This window comes from Oncorhynchus mykiss, chromosome 23 (genome assembly GCF_013265735.2).
Source record: "Oncorhynchus mykiss isolate Arlee chromosome 23, USDA_OmykA_1.1, whole genome shotgun sequence".
NCBI lineage: Eukaryota > Metazoa > Chordata > Actinopteri > Salmoniformes > Salmonidae > Oncorhynchus > Oncorhynchus mykiss.
The window spans coordinates 46,242,041-46,260,457 of NC_048587.1; positions in this window are offsets into that span (position 1 = coordinate 46,242,041).

An 18,417-nucleotide genomic window follows, 5' to 3' on the forward strand; every position below is an offset into this window, starting at 1 on the left:
GACAGTTACTGCCAACAAAAAGCAAGGGCCTCCTGTGCTGAACAATTTTAATGACATTTATTGGTGTGCGTTCCCCTTTTTAGAATGCCATATTGAAATACAATTCCAATCATGCAAAGAGAGGGGTCATTCATTTGTACTGCAGCAAGGTAAGAAATAATGTTATTGAGTAATGATCCAATCACATTTTATTGGTCATGTACACATATTTAACAGGTGTTTCAAAATGCCTATGTTCCTAGCTCCAACAGTGCAGTAATACCTGACAATATAAAACAATACACGTAAATAATATTAATTTAGTGATCCGATTTAGTGATCACACACACAATCATCATCATTATGTTTTGAGAACCACTACTAAACTAATCAAGTGTTTATTATCCATAATGATGATACCAGTCAGATTGCCCAGCAGAAGGTAGCAAACCACAGTGCTAGTGGTGTAGTGATCTAGGTTCAGACACAGCACAGATGGCTCATTATCCATAGATCATATTGGCTGTGTAAGTCAGAGGCAGTCACAGTCTGTGCCCAAGAACGCCAAGGTAACCTGTCTAAATGACTACCGCCCCGTAGCACTCACATCTGTAGCCATAAAATGCTTTGAAAGGCACATTGCTCACATCAACATCATCATCCCAGACACCCTGGACCCACTCCAATTCAACAGATCCACAGATGACGTAATTTCTATTGCACTCCACACTGCCCTCTCCCACCTGGACAAGAAGAACAACTATGTGAGAATGCTGTTCATCAACCACAGCTCGGCGTTCAAGAAATGGAGGGCCGAACACTCCCCCATCCACATCGACGTGCCTGTAGTGGAGCGGGTCGAGAGCTTCAAGTTCCTCAGATCACTAAGGAATTAACATGGTCCACACACACCAACACAGTCGTGAAGAAGGCACGACAACGCCTCTTCTCCCTCAGGATGCTGCAAAGCTTTTGCATGGGCCATCAGATCCTCAAAAAGTTCTACAGCTGCACCATTGAGAGCATCTTGACTGGCTACATCAATCCTTGGAATGGCAACTGCTTGGCATCCGACTTTGACGCTAAAGAGGGTAGTGCGTACGGCCCAGTACATCACTGGGGCCGAGCTCCCTTCCATCCAGGACCTATATACCAGGCAGTGTCAGAAGAAGGCCCTAAAGATTGTCAGACTCCAGCCACCCAAGTCAGACTGTTTTCTCTTCTACCGCACAGCAAGCAGTACCGATGCACCAAGTCTGGAACCAATAGGACCCTGAACAGCTTCTACCCCCCAAGCCATAAATAGCTAACCAAATATCTACCCTGCATTTACTCTTTTTGCACTAAATCTTGTGACTCATCACATATGCTGCTTCTACTGTTTGTCATCTATCCTGTTGCCTAGTCACTCTACCTTTATGCACATACACTACATGACCAAAAGTATGTGGACACCTGCTTGTCGAATATCAACAAAGTTAGAAGCACCGAATTGTCTAGAATGTCATAGTATGCTGTAGAGTTAAGATTTCCCATCACTGGAACTAAGGGGCCTAAACCGAACCATGAAAAACAGCCCCAGACCATTACTCCTCCTCCACCAATCTTTAGTTGGCATTATGAATTGGGGCAGCATTGTCCTGGCATCCGCCAAACCCAGATTCGTCCATTGGACTGCATGATAGTGAAGAGTGATTCATCACTCCAGAGTCCAATGATGGAAAGCTTTAGACCACTCCATTCAACGCTTGGCATTGCACATAGTGATCTTAGGCTTGTGTGCTTGGCCATGGAAACCCATTTCATAAAGCTCCCGATGAACAGTTCTTGTGCTGACGTTGCTTCCAGAGGCAGTTTGGAACTCAGTAGTGGGTGTTGCAACCGAGGACAGATGATTTTTACGAGCAACACGAATCAGCAATAGGTGGTCCCGTTCTGTGAGCTTGTGTGGCCTACCACTTCGTGGCTGAGCCGTTGTTTCTCCTAGATGTTTCCACTTCACAATAATAGCACTTACTGTTGACCGGGGCAGCTCCAGCAGGGCAGAAATTGTACGAACTGACTTGTTGGAAAGGTGGCATCCTATGAAAGTCACTGAGCTCTTCAGTACGGGCCATTCTACTGCCAATGTTTGTCTATGGAGATAATTTGAAGGGATGTTCACCTACTTTTGGCCATGTAGTGGACACTGAGTGTACAAAACATTAGGAACACCTGCTCTTTCCATGACAGGCTGACCAGGTGAATCCTTGCAAAAGCTATGATCCCTTATTGATGTCGCTTGTTAAATCCACTTCAATCAGTGTAGATGAGGGGGAGGAGAAGGTTACAGAAGGGTTTTAAGCCTTGAGACAATTGAGACATGGATTGTGTCTGTGTGCCATTCAGGGGGTAAATGGGCAAGACAAATGGTTTTTCATGCTTAACAGTTTCCCGTATGTGTCAAGAATGGTCCACCACACCAAGGACATCCAGCCAACTTAACACAACTGTGGCAAGTATTTGAGTCAACATGGGCCAGCATCCCTGTGGAATGCTTGACACAAAATGAGGCTGTTCTGAGGGCAAAAGGGGGTGCAACTTAATATTAGGAAGGTGTTCTTAATGTTTTGTACACTTAGTGAAGTACATAGTTCAGTAGTTACCCTCTCTCTCTCCAATTCAACCATTCAATCAAATGTATTTATTAAGCCCTTTTTACATCAGCAGATGTCACAAAGTGCTGTACAGAAACCCAGCCTAAAACCCCAAACAACAAGCAATGCAGAGGCAGAAGCACGGTGGCTAGGAAAAACTCCCTAGAAAGGCAGGAACCTAGGAAGAAACCTAGAGAGGACCCAGGCTCTGAGGGGTGGCCAGTCCTCTTCTGGCTGTGCCGAATGGAGATTATAAGTGTACATGGCCATTTAAGGCCAGATTGTTCTTCAAGATGTTCAAACGTTCATAGATGACCAGCAGGGTCAAATAACAATCACAGTGGTTGTAGAGGGGGCAACTGGTCAGTACCTCAGGAGTAAATGTCAGGTGGCTTTTCATAGGTGAGCATTCAGAGGTCGAGACAGCAGGTGCGGTAGAGAGCGAGAGAGTCGAAAACAGCAGGTCCAGGACAAGGTAGCACGACGGGTGAATAGGTCAGGGTTCCTTAGCCGCAGGCAGAACAGTTGAAACTGGAGCAGCATGACCAGGTGGAATGGGGACAGTGCGCTGTGCTTGCAACACGGCTATCCTCACCATAAGGTGTTAGTTCTCCTGTATATTATGAGTACAGCTACAGCAATTAGATGGCATTGTGTTAATGTTACTACTTAGCTTTTTCGGCTGATGAAGGTCTTGTAGAACCATGTCCAGATAAAGCGTCCAGTGTGAAAAAGTTGAATGAAAATTTGAGCGAGGAAAAAACTAAGACCTCTGTAAATGTATTAAAAGTAAAAACCGGGGACTCCCGGGTGGCGCAGTGGTTAAGGGCGCTGTACTGCAGCGCCAGCTGTGCCACCAGAGACTCTTGTTTCGCGCCCAGGCTCTGCCGCGACCGGGAGGTCCGTGGGGCGACGCACAATTGGCCTATCGTCGTCCGGGTTAGGGAGGGCTTGGCGCACCAGCAACTCCTGTGGAAGGCCGGGCGCAGTGCACGCTAACCAAGGTTGCCAGGTGCACGGTGTTTCCTCTGACACATTGGTGCGGCTGGCTTCCGGGTTGGATGCGCGCTGTGATAAGAAGCAGTGTGGCTTGGTTGGGTTGTGTATCGGAGGACACATGAATTTCAACTTTCGTCTCTCCCGAGCCCGTACGGGAGTTGTAGCGATGAGCTAGTAGCTACTAAAACAATTGGATACCACAAAATGGGGGAGAAAAAGGGGTAAAATTCACCAAAAAATAAAAAATAAAAATAAAAATTGGCAGGTAGCAACAAACAGCATGGAGACAAGTCCGGAAGTTGAGGGCGGAGCGATATTCGTTGTAGTCAATCACAAATATCAAAACTATCATTTTAATTTTAATAAATCATTGTCAAAACAATAAACATTCAGCATTTCATATACAATTTATATTCATATATAGTCATATTTCATATTGTAGAAAGATACATTCTGAACTGCAAAGGCTCTTTCATAGAAATAAATACTGAAATGGCTAAACAAGGATATGAGGTGTCTTTTCTCCTAGAGAGCAGACAGACAGACACACATACATACACATATACAGGCACACACACACACTCAGACCGGCACAAAGGCACACACACACGCCCTCGTTCACTCCTCACGACAGACACCGTAGTAACACTCACCAGCACAATCTGCTGGTACACAGACCAGACTCCGGCAGAGTGTGTCAGGGAGGGGCCTGTGAATAAGCATATCACTGTTAGTCCACAACTGTTGTTTATGAAGCATGTGAATCATCTGGCTACATCTGCATGTGTCTGCATGTGTCTAAGGACAGCAACCGTTATATGGAATAGCCTAGGATTGCATTCACCCACAACTGCTATTCCCTACATAGTGCACTTCTTTCTAACAGAGCCCTATGTGTCCTGGTCAAAATGAGTGCACTATACAGTGCATTCAGAAAGTATCAGACCCCTTCACTTTTTCCACATTTTGTTACGTTACAGCCTTATTCTAAAATTGATGACATTTTCCTCATCAATCTACACACAATACTCCATAATGATAACTCAAAAACAGGTTTTTATACATTTTTGCAAATGTATTAAATATAAACAGATACCTTATTTCCATACGTTTTCAGACCCTTTGCTTCGGGAATTGAGCTCAGGTGCATCCTGTTTCCATTGATCATCCTTGAGATGTTTCTCCAACTTGATTGAAGTCCACCTGTGGTAAATTCAATTGATGGGACATTATTTGGCACCCACCTGTCTATATAAGGTCCTACAGTTCACAGTGCATGTCAGAGCAAAAACCAAGGCATGAGGTCAAAGGATTTGTCTGTAGATCTCCGAAACAGTATTTTGTCAAGGCACAGAGCTGGGGAAGGGTAACAAAAACATTTATGCAGTATTGAAGGTTCCCAAGAACACAGTGGCCTCCATCATTCTTAAATGGAAAAAGTTTGGAAGCACCAAGGCTCTTCCTAGAGCTGGCCGCCTGGCCAAACTTAGCAATCGGGAAAGAAGGGCTTTGGTCATGGAGGTGACCAAGAACCCAATGGCCACTCTGACAGAGCTCCAGTTCCTTTGTGGAGAAATACAGCCATCTCTGCCGCAGGCCTTTATGGTAGATTGGTATGGTGGTTAATTTCTTTGCTATCAAATGAGGAGAGAAACTTATCACACAAGTCAGAGTTATACTTAAATTAAATCTTGAATCACTCATTAATAAGGGAGCAGGTCAGTACAACACACACATATAAAGTGAATCGATTGAGTGCTCTACGATAATGATGGCTGGTCGACGATTCACGCTCAGATAATTCGTTGAGAGCCCAGAGACAAAAGTTCAATAGCCAAGATACACCCCTTTCAACCTACATGATGAACAACAGATGTATAGAATGGGTCACAAGGTTAAGATTTGTATGAAAGATACCTATAATACATAGCAGACAGTATCTGCTGTGTCAACAGTTTTCATTGTGTAGAGACCAGTGTCTGGCCCCCCAACTCCATACTGAAGCCATGTCTCCCTGGTACCTTATAGAACAGAAACATTAACTCATACTCTGGAATGCTCTTTAGGTTTTATCACCCAAAAGACATGGTAAATCTCCTCTGTCAGTGTTATCTCCCAGAGGCCCATCCTCAGTAGAACACACACACACACACACAATAGTTATAAGAATACTCTATTCTGTTGCATAAAACAACCATTTGATGCAATAAAAGTATTATAACATAATCTTGCAAGTTTCCACCATAGTGGCCAGACAAAAGCCACTTCTCAGTAAAAGGCACATGATAGCTCGCTTGTAGTTTGCCAAAAGGCACCTAAAGGACTGTCAGACCATGAGAAACAAGATTCTCTAGTCTGATAAAACCAAGCGTCACATCTGGAGGAAACCGGGCACCACTCATCACCTGGCTAATACCATCCCTACGGTGAAGCATGGTGGTGGCAGCATCATACTATGGGGATGTTTTTCAGCGGCAGGGACTGTGAGACTAGTCAGGATCAAGGGAAAGATGAACAAAGCAAAGTACAGAGAGATCCTTGCTGACAGCCTCCTCCAGAGTGTTCAGGACCTCAGACTGGGGTGACGGTTCACCTTCCAACAGGACAGCGACTTTAAGCACACAGCCAAGTCAATGCAGGAGTGGCTTTGGGACAAGTCTCTGAATGTCCTTGAGTGGCCCAGCCAAAGCCCAAACGAACATCTCTGGAGAGACCTGAAAATAGCCAGGTAGAGACGCTCTCCATCCAACCTGACAGAGCTTGAGAGGATCTGCAGAGAAGAATGGGAGAAAATCCCCAAATACAGGTGTGCCAAGCTTGTAGCGTCATACTCAAGGCTGTAATTGCTGCCAAAGGTGTTTCAACAAAGTACTGAGTAAAGGTTCTGAATACTTATGTAAATTTGATATATGTGACATTTGTAATGCTTTTGTAATGCTTTTGCAAAAATATCTAAAAAACAGTATTTGCTTTGTCCTTGTGGGGTATTGTGTGTAGAGTCATGAGGGGGGAAAAAACATTTCAATCAATTTTAGAATAAGTCTATAACAAAATGTGGAAAAAGGGAATGGGTCTGAATACTTTCCGAATGCACTGCATATATTTGGTAAAATAGGACTTGTAATAATAGTGTTTTGAAGTAAAGAGATGCTGAGATAAATAAGGTATTCATAGTTTGTCTCTTTTTTGCTCCTGTCAGTCCTAGTAATTCATTTGGTTTATTGCAGAATTCTGATGTTATATTATTTTCTGCTTCTTTGTTACAATTTATGTCTCAATCTCAAGACTCCGTTGACTTTACATAGGCTATTTCAAAATGGGGTCTGGGATAGATGTTGTCATTTACAAGGCCAGGCAGGGCACGGAAGACCTGGATTCACTCACGTTGACGAGAGAGCTGCTTAATTGGCCAGGGCTCTGTCGCCAGTCCAGTCTGCACCTGCGTGGCCTGTCTAGTGGCCAATTGGCCATCCATCCTATCTCTTCCCTCTTCTGTAGTTACTCCTCTCCTCTCTTTCTTTCTTTTTTTTGTCCCTCTCTTCCCTCTTCTCTCTGTCGCCAGTCTGCACCTGCACTGTCTAGTGGCCATCCATCCTCTCTTCTCTCTTTCCTTTGTCTCCCCCTTCCTCCCTCTCCTCTCTATCTCTTCTCTCTCTCTGTCTCTCTCTCTTCCCCCCTCCCTTGCTGTGCTGCTGGTAGCTACAGTACAGTCAGAGAAAGCCTCCTAAAGGAACACAACATCAGCACCTGCCTGCTGTCTAGCTAAACAGTCCCTAGAGAAACACAACATCAGCACCTGCCTGCTGTCTAGCTAAACAGTCCCTAGAGAAATGGGATCAATCTGCCTGAATTGTAGCAGTGGAAATATTCTGTTTTAAAAGACAGGTGACATCTTGACCTGAGAACTCAATATAGAGGATGGCTCTAAGTGGTTGGTTAGTCATTTTGTCAACTGAGCTTAACAAAACAAATTCTGAATTTCATTCATTGATGTTGTTCTAACATAGTATAGTTTAGGTACAGCAACAGGATAATGGAAATTGTTCAAAGACACATTCATTATTGTTGATGGTTCTCGTCTCAAGAAGAAATATATCCCTTACTATTCCTTTCATGCAAGAATGTCAGCAGTGTTTATCATTTGGCACAAAACAGTGTAATGGATGTCATGTATGTTTGAGAATTGCAGTGCTGTGGTAGCAGCTGTACATACCGAGGGGAAACAGGAGTCAAGAAGTCATTTAATCCCTTTCCATCGAAAGGTCACGTTTAGTAGGCTGTCAGAGGAAAACACTTGCCTGACATGACATGACATCACATAGAAACACAAAGCATTATTCCATTCTTAAACCTGTCAAATCAATTGAACAACACTATGTATGTCATAAATCATTTCATATAGTGGAGTATTTACATTGTTCTTACACTGATAAAATATTTTTTCACAGAATATAATTCAAGCATTGTCCACTTGTAACAGGATTTGCCTATTTTATGAAACAGGTTCCAAAACAAATACATATTAGATTTAGATTCTAGAACAAGCAAAACACTTTTTGCTATTCTCTCTGACAAGCTAACACCTTGATGTACAGTATAGCAAAAAAAGTGTTTGTGAACGTCACTCAGTTTTGCCGAAAGCAAAGCCATATGAAACTGCCCTAGCTGTCTGAAGAAAATCCATTGGGCCAGTCCCAAATGGGATCCTATTCCCTATATAGTACACTACTTTTGACCATGGCCCATAGAACTCTAATAAAATCCCTGCTCTTAATTGGATGTCAACAACATTGGTAAGTGATTGTTGCGAAAACACTTTACACATCTCAGAGGTGGATTACATTGACAGCTCAACAATTTAGTTTATAGTGGCCATACAAAAAGAAACACAAATTGTGGTAAGTTTTGGGCTATATAAGTCAATGGTACTGGACACTTACCGTGTACTAGTGATGTGCGGGTCAGCTGTTTGTTCACCCGCACCCGCCCGCATTAGCTAATAATTAATCCGCAACCGCCCAACTACATGTGATAAAGTGAAAATCTAAGACCCGCACCCAACCCAAACCCGCTAATATAGAAAATGCCACTACGTGGTACGTGGTAGTTAGCAGATGTGCAGAAACAGGCCCTGGGAACAGGGTTCTAAAAAGGAATTTGTCTCTGTAGATCAAGATAGGTGATATCGCCACCATTCTGTGTTCCTCACTGCAATTCCCACATAGCTAAATTCCTGCCGATTATAAACACATAACATCATTTTCTGGAATTTTCCAAGCTGTTTAAAGGCACAGTCAACTTAGTATATGTAAAATCAAAACGGACTCAATTCGTCGGGGCATGGCCTCTACAAGGTGTCAAGCATTCCACAGGGATGCTGGCCCATGTTGACTCCAATGCTTCCCACAGTTGTGTCAAATTGGCTGGATGTCCTTTGGGTGGTGGACCATTCTTGATACACACAGGAAACTGTTAACCTGTAACAATCTGGGTGTCGTGGATGTGAAGTCAGGCGCAGGAAACAGAGAGTTCAAGGTAGTGCTCTTTAATGCACACATGGCGAACATAGGCCACCCCACGAAACACTGGGCGCTAAAAAACAAATGCCCCAATCACGGGGACTAAAACAGTCCTGCAAAACCCACGAACAGGAACAAACACGTTCGACTCCAACATACACAAATGTTACACAAACAATCCCGCACAAAGAAACAGGCGGGCCGGCTGACTAATAAAGCCCAACTAATCACCACAATGCATAACAGGTGTAACCAATAAACAGACAAGGAGGGGGAGGAAATAATCAGTGGCAGCTAGTAGGCCGGCGACGACGACCGCCGAGCGCCACCCGAACGGGAAGGGGAGCCACCTTCGGTAGGAGTCGTGACATAACCGTGAAAAACCCAGAAGCATTGCAGTTCTTGACTCACTCAAACCAGTGCACTTGGCACATACTATCATACCCTGTTCAAAGGCACTTTAATATTTTGTCTTGCCCATTCACCCTCTGAATGGCACACATACACAATCCATGTCTCAATTGTCTTAAGGCTTAAAAATCCTTCTTTAACCTTCTCCTTCCCTTCATCTACACTGATTGAAGTGGATTTGTATTTTTTAGTTATTTAACTAGGCAAGTCAGTTAAGAACAAATTCTTATTTACAATTACCTTTATCTGGGGACAATGAAAAGCCAGAATAAAACGTGCAGTTTATCACATAACACAATGCCACAGAGGTCTCAAGTTTTGAGGGAGCATGCAATGTATTGATTGCAGGAATGTCCACCAGAGCTGTTGAGATATTGGCAGTATGTCCAACCGGCTTCACAACCACAGACCACGTGTAACCACGCCAGCTCACACCTGCAGGATCGTTTGAGACCAGCCACCCAGACAGCTGATGAAACGGTGGGTTTGCACAACCAAAGAATTTCTGCACAAACTGTCAGAAACCATCTCAGTGAAGCTCATCTGAGTGCTCGTTGATGGCCACTAGCATGCTGGAGAAGCGTGCCCTTCACGGTTGTATCCCAGTTTCATCTGTACTGGGTAGTTTGAATGCACAGAGAGCCTGAGGCCCATTGTTGTGCCATTCATCCACAGCCATCACCTCATGTTTCAGCATGATAATGCACAGACCCATGTCACAAGGATCTCTACACAATTCCTGGAAGCTGAAAATGTTATTCCGTGGCTTGCACACTCATCAGACATGTCACCCATTGAGCCTGTTTGGGATGCTCTGGATTAATGTGTATGACAGCGTGTTCCAGTTCCCGCCAAAATCCAGCAACTTCTCATAGCCATTAAAGAGGATTGGGACAACATTCCACAGGCCACAATCAACAGCCTTATTAACTCTATGCAAAGGAGACGTGTCACACTGCATGAGGCAAATGGTGTTCACACCAGATACTGACTTGTTTTCTGATCCACGCCCTTACTTTTTTTTAAGGTACAGTATCTATGACCAACAGATGCATATCTGCATTCCCAGTCATGTGAAAACTATACATTAGAGCCTAATGAATGTATTTAATTTGACTAATTTCCTCATACTGTATGAACTGTAGCTCAGTAAAATCTTTGAAATAGTAGCATATTGCACTTATATTTTTGTTCAATGTAAAAGTATACAGAATCAAACAAATCATATTAAAAAATTATCCCAGCCTTACTACCTTTAAAAAGCAAATATTTTGTTCCAAAGGCAGATTGTTTTTGGTAAATTCCCTGACCCTCCCTCTGGGGAGCAACTTGATTACTGACTGCTTGGCTGACAGATTCTGGAGTGCCTGCTAATGAGAGTATTCCAGCTGAAGATGTACACTGTCCTTTATCATGGCCTGTGTCCACAATGGCACCCTATTCCCTGTATAGTGCACTACTAGCGTGTCATTTCAGACGCAGCCATGGTCTTTCAGGCCAGCTTGCTGGCCACAGCTTCAGATGACTAATAGGACATAAACCTTTATTATGAGAACATCTATACAGTTTTTTCTGGATTCAAAGGGGGCTTAGGTGGTGGGCGTAACAGGGGCGTGGAAGGGGGCACACGTTTGTGCGGCTGAATTTTAGAACTCCCCCCATCTTGACTGTGTTGATAATTGTTTGAATTTTTAAGCCAATTCTCTGCAATTCTATACATTTCTATATCGAGCCGAGATACATTTGTACATTTTTAAAGCAAATTTCCTGCAATTCGACAACTTTTGCCACACAGCTGAGAGAAAATGTTTTCCCCATCCAGAAAATGTATTGGATTTAGATTTTTTTTATAATGATATCAATATACCTCACCGCAAATCTTTTTTTGCCAGTTCTCAATAGTGTGTGTCATGTATTGACCTTCTGAATCAACCCCACTGTCCTCCATTGTATGTTAGGCTAACTCATTCACAATGTAAAACTGTCAGTCAGTGACTATATGGGACAGAGTATAGTCCTATGTATGGCGTGTGAGAGAAAAATTATCTATTTACCTGCTTTGTTTAATATTAATAGTTAACAATTATATGCTTAACAATAGTAAGAGATTTTCATAACTACTAATGCTGTGCTTCTGTAAAAGGATGGTTACCCTCTAGCTCCCTGCAGGTGGTCTGGGCATATCGTCAAGGACATGGTGTGACTCGAGAGTGAGGTAACTTGAGGAACAGAACAGACCTGTTATTGTTTCTAATCAACCTTTAGGGGGCTCCCTAGTGGCACAGTGGTATAAGGCACTGCATCTCAGTGCAAGAGGTGACACTACAGTCCCTGGTTTGAATCCAGGCTGAATCACATCTCGCTATGATTGGGAGTCCCATGGGGTGGCACACAATTGCCCAGGGTAGGCTGTCATTGTAAATAAGAATTTGTTCTTAACTGACTTGCCAAGTTAAATAAATAATACTCTTCTGAGACACATGGTCACAAAGACAAAGAGCCTCTGAGAGTGACCACAGCTCTTCAGTCCATCCTGTTTCTTTCAAGGGCATAACTGTGTGGCGATATGAAGAGAACAGAGGCTGGCTTGAGAAAACGGAGTAACAGAACTGGCGTTATCACTTGTTTGAGCGCTATGACAAGCATTTCGCTACACCCATAATAACATTTGCTAAACATGTGTATGTGACTAATAACATTTTATTTTATTTTGATATGAACTCACACACCCAGACAGACTGTATGTGTAGTTACCTTGGTACACAGCTTAGACGTCCTCAGTGCTAATTGGACCATGTCTGGCTAATTTGACAATGTCTGGCAGCAGAGCCAGATGTTCCACAGCATCAAGCTCCAGAAGACGTTTGTTTCCGTTGGTTGTTTATTTACCACAAGGTGCTCAGCTGTGACATAGTCTATTAGGCTTTTGGGTTTTAATCCCGCATGATTAAACAATAACTTGATCATTTAGATTTTAAGCAAATAAATAAATAATATTGGTGACTAGAAAATATTATCTGGCAAAAGAGCAGGAACTAGGCTTAAATTGTCACCGAACCAATGTGTTGTGTGCTTTGCTCACAGACACATTTTATCTACTGTATATACTGTGCAGATCCTCCGGTGGAGACTTTCTGCCGTTGTGGTACATTCATTCATAATAATATTGCAAAATCAAAACGCTTCTATGACACGCCAACCATCCATGAACTCGAAATATAGAAGATATTTACTACCATGTATTTATTTACAGCCATAACGGCTGCCAAATGTCAGCGTGATCAATCACGGAGCAATTTCATCAAGGTTGCAGGGAGGGAACAAGGGGGCCGTGATTGAACGTAGCGTCTTCCTGGAACCGATGCAAATGACCCAGCAGTGTGTGTGTGTGTGTGTGTGTGTGTGTGTGCGTGTGGGGATAGGACAGTGTGTTAACTTCCTGGACAGGGGGAGAGTAGCAACAGGGAGCCTTGACTGGCGATTTAGTGTTGGGCCATGGGAAGGATGTTTATATTACAGCAAACAGGGCCTGACTAAATGCTGTCATAAGTAATGACCAGGGTGACATCATAAACCAGTCCTCTGGGCATAATGAATAAAGTAGGGCCTGATGGGATACAGCCGAGCTAGCATAGCCCCGGTTTGACTGTTAAATCACAGGGAGACATCAAATCAACTGAACTAACACTGGCTGTATGACTTGAAACAGGTCTATTTATCACATCGACCTGGCAAAGTAAATCAGGTGAGAGGAGAGGGGCCCGCCGGTGATGGAGAGAGACTCAAGTCAGGATTTACCACTACCGTTGCCTCTTCTACCCTCTTCTTCCCCTCCAGTCTTATACAATAAGTCAGGATTTACCACTACCGTTGCCTCTTCTACCCTCTTCTTCCCCTCCAGTCTTATACAATAAGTCAGGATTTACCACTACCGCTGCCTCTTCTACCCTCTTCTTCCCCTCCAGTCTTATACAATAAGTCAGGATTTACCACTACCGCTGCCTCTTCTACCCTCTTCTTCCCCTCCAGTCTTATACAATAAGTCAGGATTTACCACTACCGTTGCCTCTTCTACCCTCTTCTTCCCCTCCAGTCTTATACAATAAGTCAGGATTTACCACTACCGCTGCCTCTTCTACCCTCTTCTTCCCCTCCAGTCTTATACAATAAGTCAGGATTTACCACTACCGCTGCCTCTTCTACCCTCTTCTTCCCCTCCAGTCTTATACAATAAAGCATGAATACTTGGCTGGCTGGCTCTCTGGATATGTGACCGTGTAAAGATGAAACACTTGTGTCCGCACATATCCACCAATACCAGAGAAAACAAATCTGATGCTGTCTCTCACAGGCTTTTCTACTATTCATTAGGTGCATCTTCTATAATGCATATTCTATGAGCGCTTGCCCTGTCAACACCTGCCAGTCATCCCTCCATCTCACTCCTCGCTTGTTCTCCCTGACACTCAGACCCATCATGCTCACTGACATGTCCACCCCAGCTCTTTAAACAAACAACAACAAAAATGAATGAAAGGGAAAACAAACATTTTAACCTGATTTACAAGTGGCCCCCCATCTCTTTGCGTATATCACTTTTTTAATCGTATCAGAAGCAAACCCCTTCTCTCCCTTCAGCCAGTCTGCAAATTGGGTTGCTAAAACAAAGATCAATTACTCAGTCAAGATGTGAATGAAATGGGTGGAAGTGAGAAAATTAAACAAACTTCCTAAAAGTGTTTTCCCTCAGTGATATAAATCAGGAATCAATAAAACAGCCTAGGCCCCAGAGTGCATCCAAAATAGCACCCCATTCTCTTTATAGCAACCTATACCCTATCCCCATTATATAGGGAATAGTGTCGATTTGGGATGCGTTGCATGATGACATTTATCATTAACTACAGCTGACACATTAATTTGAGATTTGCACAGTGGTGATGCGCCGGTTGACTCATAACCCGCAGGCCCCAAGGTTATATCTGGGGGCAGCCGGGTTTAGGGTCATGCAATATTGTGGATGAAGGGCAGGTGGGTTGCGGGCGGGTTGAATGAAGAGAAAATCAATGCATTAAAAATCCATAAATGTATAATTCTTGTGCAATTCATAGGCCTATCTATAGCGTGCCAAATACATGGCAATTGCCAAATGCTTTTGGGAACTTGGGCAGAAAAAGTTTACATCTATTCACTGAGACAAAAAGGACAATGTCGGAGTTTAATTTAATAAGAGAAAAGATGCCAAATGGAGAGTTTAAAATAAAGAGAAGGGAGGGTTAGAATAGTGGTGTAATGTTTGGTTGTGTGGTAAAAGAGGATGGTAGCAGAGCCAGCAATGTAATGTGTGATGATTGTGAGGCGCTATACAAATTCGCCAGTCACAGGGACTTCAAAATGGCACGTCAAGGGAACTCAACTGTTCAGATAGATGAAATGGAATAGTAGCCTGAAATCTGGACACTGACTGCAGGTCTAGAACCCCTCACAGCCTGATAAACTGAGTGTACAAAACATTATGAACACCTGCTCTTTCCTTGACAGACTGACCAGGTGAATCCAGGTGAAAACTATGATCCCTTATTGATGTCACCTGGGGGCTTTACAAGTAGGTCGTCATTGTAAATAAGAATTTGTTCTTAACTGACTTGCCTAGTTAAATAACAAAAAAATTACCTTTAGGTATATATTTCATTTTAGGCCTCCACGTTCAAATGTTAAAGGCCATTCCCTGAAAAGAGCATCAGTGAACCTCCCCAAAACAAAAAGACCATGTGGATTTTGCGTAGACCAAACAGCACAAGTGGAATCTTGGCCCCCAGATTTGAGCTAACTTGGCAATAATGAGTCAGAAAATTGAGCAGCTAGTCAGAGATGGATTGAGCAGCCGCCTGAGGTCCTCAGAGAGAGCCTAATGAAATCTATTACCTGTCGGTGAGGTGTTGCTGCAGCCTGGAGCAGAGATTAATGGAGGGCCCAATCCGAATGGGCTTGGTCCCCATTACGTTCCTCCTCTCTCTGACGAACACCAAATTGGGAGCTAGCTCCGTTCTAGCGCCCTGATTTATGTATTGTATTGGTCAGCAGTTAGGATGGTTGGCCTGTGTGCAGAAAGTCAGTTCCCTTGATTTGAACAGGGACAAAAAACTACCTTCAAAATTCTTTCTTTAACCTTTCATTTGTGAAAAGGTTGATTCTCTGTCCTCATGGTGCCTTTGTAACAGGTTTTGGGCGATTGATGTAGATAGGCCTATGATGTGTGTTATCAATTCTACATTATTCTCCTACCACTGAGCTCTTTATCAGTTACATTTTATGCCACAAATTACTACCACTTGTATATTTACTTATTATCATTCAGCAGCCTTGTTTACTTAAATGACCAAACAAATTGTTTTACTCCTTGTCTGCTTCCAAAATGCCCTATAGAGTGCACTACTTTCGACCAGAGCCATGGGGTGCCATTTCAGATTCTCCTTAAAGGGGAGGTTGACCTAAAATCCAGAATTTTCCAAGTGATTCAATACATTGCAACTAGTTCAGTGGAGTTTGCTCTCTCCCTCTCACTCTCCATGTAGTGTAGAAGTGAGAAAGCTGAAAATAAATGGGTCACATGAAGTATCTGGTTGCAGCCCCCCCATCCCACCGAAAAGTAAGGGCATATACAGTAGTGTCATTAAACATAGCAGGGATTCCCCAAAGAGAGCACATGCTCAGTTGTTACACATTTCCTGACTCAAAACCAATGGTACTTTTGATAAAAATAGCTAATTCGGGAATAGGCTTTCTATAAAACAACGTGTTTGTCCACATTTAGAAGATTCCTGAAACAGCCGTTCCCTCACAGTGGAGAAGAGAGAGGACTGCATCCAGTTAATCACGAGTCACATGACCCATTTTTGCAGCGGTCTCCACGACAGGGAGGGAGCAGGCAAACTCCACTGAACTACTTTCAATGTAAGGAATCGCTTTCAGAAATTCTGTATTTTAGGTGAACTTCTCCTTTAAGGAATGAACAAACCAATCAATCACCATGGCTTAGGAGCAGACACAGACCAAGGTTTGTAGTTTTTGGAATCGCAGACTGCACCTTTATATGACCAAACTAATTATGTCGACCTTCCTCAATCACCCCTTTGGCCATTTAGTCCACTACTCTACATTTACTACACTAATAAATCAAGTAAGTCTGAGTCAACTGTAAGGGTAAGTCGCTCTAGAAAAGAGTGTCTGCTAATTGACAAAAATGTAAATGTGAGTCAAGAAATCACTTCTTGTCTTTTCCACAGTTTGGCTCTTTACTGTCATCATTATTGTCAGCTGGAACAAGGTTTCCTCTCCCCTGGGGAATAAAAATACATAAATAATATTAACTATTTGAAATTACCCTCTAAATCGTATACAATTACAATAAAAACATTGAAAATAAGTAATGACTTCTTGTCTTTTCCCCAGCCGATCCCTCTCCTTAAAGAAGGGATGGACCACTCCATCAACCTGTCTAAGGAGCAGGTGGCCTGTTTATTGGCCAATGCTTTCTTCAGTACCTTCCCCCTACTCAACTCCAGGATGTCAATGCACTCCAACCCCCCTGACATTGACTTCTACAGGGGTGTTAAAGCCAGGTTGCCATCTCCCCTCTTTGGTCACAAAGGAGGCACATTGTTGTAAAATAGTTCATTTACTTTGTATAATGTATGCCATTTTAGCATTTTATGTACGAGTGGTCCTGGGAATCAAACCCATCATCCTGCCGTTGTAAGCGCCATCCTTTACCAACTGAGCTACAGAAGATCACTGTAGCTCAGTTGATTTAGCCCTAGTCTTAATTGTTATTTTATATTTGGCCAATATACCCCGGCTAAGATACAGCCCTTAGCTGTGGTATTGCTATTATAAACTTGTTACAAATGTCATTAGAACAGTAAAAATGAATCTTTTGTCGTACCCGTAGAATACGGTCTCATATACCAGGGCTTTCAGACATTCAGTATTCTGGGCTCGAACATTAGGGTATTAATTAAAAGGTGTATCTATGAACATAATCTATTGAAATCAAAGAGGCAATGGCCAATAGAATATCTCTTACAAGTCATTGAAGTGAATATTCACAGTTCTGAGAACAGATGTTGACATCTGGAGGTGCACTCACTGCAGTTATAAAAAGCAACTGCAGATAGATATAGATGTCTGAAACTAGTCTCATTTCCATGAGGGGGCACTAGCCTACTGCCTTTGCTTTCCACACTAATCACTTTGTCATCTGTAACCTTCTCTCTGAGTAGTTGTTCAGCATATCTCTTAATATTAGTCTGAAAAGAGACCAATTTAAAAGTTTCAGTAACCTTAACAAATTGTTATGTATATATAGTATTTTAGGGGGCAGTTTTTGATGGAGGAAACTCTAGGACTAGGACTAGGTTTAATCTGTAGTCCAGGACTCGTTTTAGGCTTAATCTGTAGTCCAGGACTCGTTTTAGGCTTAATCTGTAGTCCAGGACTAGGTTTAGGCTTAATCTGTAGTCCAGGACTAATTTAAGGCAACCGGTAAACTTCCCTAATATGTACTGCTTTCATGTCAAACCCCACATAATCAGTGCATTGGGGTCAGGTGCATGTAAACATTGAAAACTGTGCCTTCAGAAAGTATTCACACCCAAGACTTTTTCCACATTTTGTTGTTACAAGGTGGGATTAAAATTGATTTAATTGTCATTTAATTGACCTTTTTTTTATCAACAATCTACACAGTTCTAACAGTTGTAAAAATAAGAAATAAAATAAAAATACAGTGCATTCGGAAAGTATTCAGACCCCTTTACTTTTTCCACATTTTGTTACGTTACAGCCTTATCCTAAAATGTATTAAATAATTT